Raw genomic sequence first — 3,598 nt, 5'->3', positions numbered from 1 at the left:
TTTTTTAAAAAAAATTTGTCTTTGCTGTTCTTCATTCCTGCATGGGTTTTTCTCTAGTTGCACAGAGTGGGGGCCACTTTCTAGCTCTAGGACATGGGCTCTTCATTGTGGTGGCTTCTGTTATTTCAGAGCACAGGCTGTAGGGTGTTCAGGCCTCAGTATTTTTGGTTTTTAGGTTCAGTAGTTGAAGCTCCAACCCCTAGAGCACAAGTTCAACAGTTGTGCTGAATGGGCTTATTTGGCTTATTTTGCCATATGCTTCTGTATGAGATCTTCCTGACCCAGGGATCAAACCTGAGTCTTCAGCATCTCTGGCATGGCAGAGGGATTCTTTACCACTGAGCCACTAGGGAAGCCATAGGGGGTTAATCTTTGTGGAAGTAGAATGAGCTTTATCTACATGTGTGATAAACTTCATTGGTCATTTTGAAATAATACTTGTCTACTTTACCAAAATAGCAGAGAATTTTAACAACAAATATAAATCATAAAGGCAAAGAAATTTGCATAGTCTGTTATTAAAAGCAGCCTTCCAAGAAAACTGTGTTCTCTTAACAAAGAGAGAGAACCAAATTTCCATCTGGTTTCAATGAACTTGGCCTGAAGGTTTATATAACTGTAATTGATCTTGTGGCTTCCCAGGTAGCACAGTGGTAAATAATCTGCATGGCAATGCAAGAGATGCAGCAGACTCAGGTTAGATCCCTGTGTTAGGAAGATCCCCCGGAAGAGGAAATGTCAACCCACTCCAGTATTCTTGCCTGGAAAATTCAATGGACAGAGAAACCTGGCAGTCTAAGGTTCATGGGGTGGCAAAGAGTCGGACACAACGAAGCACACACACACACAACTGATTATATAGGCTCTTGCTGAAACTTTAATAAGGAGTCTCAAATTGAACTTTTAAAAGAACTCTTAGGTCTGGGAAAGCCACACCAAGGGCTTGTAATAGATTTTGCTTTCCAGATCTAGGTGAATTCCTCCCTTTTTAAGGTCCCTAAAGTACCTTGAAATTTTAGGTACTTGTAAGTGAGATAGCCTTCCCAATTTACCTGATAAGCTGTTGGGAACCTAAGCAGTCCCTGTCTCTAGAAAGAACAGACAGAGAGGAAAAGAGAAATGTTTCAGTTTTGCTTACAAATATATAATTTTCCAAATTACTGTATAGTTACTTTGGGGGGAAGATTTCTGATACAGTTGGAAAACACAAATTTAAATCAGTAATTTTTCAGATGTTGATGTTTTTCAGTCACTAGTCACTCTTTGTGATCCCATGGACTGCAGCACACCAGGCTTCCTGTCCCTCACCATTTCCCAGAGTTTGCCCAAGTTCAAGTCCATTGAATTGGTGATGCCATCCAACCATCTCATCCTCTGTCATCCTTTTCTCCTCCTGCCTTCAATCTTTCTCAGCATCAGAGTCTTTTCAAATGAGTCAGTTCTTCGCATCAGGTGGCCAAAGTATTGGAGTTTCAGCTTCAACATCAGTCCTTTCCAATGAATGTTCAGGACTCATTTCCTTTAGGATGGACTGGCTGGATGTCCTTGCAGTCCAAGGGACTCTCAAGAATCTTCTCCAACACCATAGTTCAAAAGCATCAATTCTTCAGTGCTCAGCTTTCTTTATAGTCCAAGTCTCACATCCATACTTGACTACTGGAAAGACCATATAGCCTTAACTATATGGACCTTTGTCAGCAAAGTGATGTCTTTGCTTTTTTAACACACTAATTTTGTCATAGCTTTCCTGCCAAAAAGTGATCATCTTCTAATTTTATTACTGCAGTCACTATCTGCTGTGATCTTAGAGCCCAAGAAGAGGAAATATGTCACTGCTTCCACCTTTTCCCCTTCTATTTGCCATGAAGTGATGGGACTGGATGCTATGATCTTAGTTTTCTTAATATTGAGTTTTAAGTCAGCTTTTTCACTCTCCTTCTTCACCCTCACTTAGAGGTTCTTCAGTTTCTCTTTGATTTCTGCCATTAGAGTGGTATCATCTGCATATCTGAGGTTGTTGATATTTCTCCCAGCAATCTTGCTCTCCCAGCCCAGCATTTTGCATTATGTGCTCTGCATTTAAAATAAACAGGGTGACAATAAAGAGCCTTGTACTCCTTTCTCAATCCTGAACCAGTCAGTTGTTCCATACTTTGTTCTAACTGTTGCTTCTTGACCTGCAGGCAGGTTTCTCAGGAAACAGGTAAGATGGTCTGTTATTCCCATTTCTTTAAGAGTTTTCCACGGTTTATTATGATCCACACAGTCAAAAGCTTTAGCGTAATCAGTGAAAACAGAGGTAGATGTTTTTCTGGAGTTCCCTTGCTTTCTCTATGATTCAGTGAATGTTGGCAATTCTGGTTCCTCTGGCCCTTTCTAAACCCAGCTTGAGCATCTGGAAGTTCTTGGTTCAAGTAATGCTGAAGCCTAGCATGAAGGATTTAGCGTATAACCTTACTAGCGTGGGAGATGAGTGCAACTGTCTGGTGGTTTGAACGTTCTGTAGTACTGCCCTTCTGGAATTGGAATGAAGACTGACCTTTTCCAGTCCTGTGGCTACTGCTTGGTTTTCCAAATTTACTAATATATTGAGTGAAGCACTTCAATTGCATCATTTTTTAGGATAGTTCTGCTGGAATTCCATCACTCCACTAGCTTTATTGGCAGCAGTGCTTCCTAAGGCCCACTTGACTTCATACTCCAGAATGTCTGGTTCTGGGTGAGTGACCACACCATCATGGTTATCTGGGTCATTAAGATCTTTTTTGTGCAGTTCTTCTGTATTCTTGCAGAAACCATAAAATGATAACCTTATTCATCAGTTCATTCAATCCTTTTGTTTATATCTTATGAAATCATCACGTTTTCTACTAGAATTCTCTGATATCTTACCCAGTTCAGCATTATAATCTGAAGGTCAGATACTTGTATTTAGCTAAAAGCCCTTCTTTAAATCTTCTTGAAGAGGAAGCATTTTTCAAAGGCATTAGAGTGAAAGCATGAGTGTTCTATGACTTCCCTGGTGGCTCAGGTGGTTAAGTGTCTGTCTACAATGTGGGAGACCCAGGTTCTATCCCTGAGTCGGGAAGATCCCCTGGAGAAGGAAATGGCAATCCACTCCAGTAGTCTTGCCTGGAAAATCCCATGGACAGAGTAGCCTGGTAGGCTACAGTACATGGGGTCACAAAGAGTCGGACATGACTGAGCAACTTCACTTTCACATGAGTGTTCTATAATGACAAAAAGTTTAAGGCATGTTTAAAATCTGATTACAATGCAATTGACAAAGTAACTTGGTTATTGCTGTGATATAAAACACTTGAAGATAATAACTAGAATTATGATTGACATTTTAGCAGGACATACAAGAATGTTAGGAGTTCCATATAATTTTTAGAGAATCTATTTTAGTAATAATATTTACCATATGACATAACCTTAGAAGATTTATTACTCATTTGATACTTCCCATGTAATTTACACAGTTTATTATGATTCACACAAAGGCTTTAGTGTAGTCAATGAAGCAGAAGTAGATTTTTTTTTTTTACTTCCCTTGCTTTTTCTATGAACCAACAAATGTTGGCAATTTGATCTT

This window comes from Bos indicus x Bos taurus, chromosome 16, assembly GCF_003369695.1.
Source record: "Bos indicus x Bos taurus breed Angus x Brahman F1 hybrid chromosome 16, Bos_hybrid_MaternalHap_v2.0, whole genome shotgun sequence".
NCBI lineage: Eukaryota > Metazoa > Chordata > Mammalia > Artiodactyla > Bovidae > Bos > Bos indicus x Bos taurus.
Note: the sequence above shows the minus strand (reverse complement) of the source record.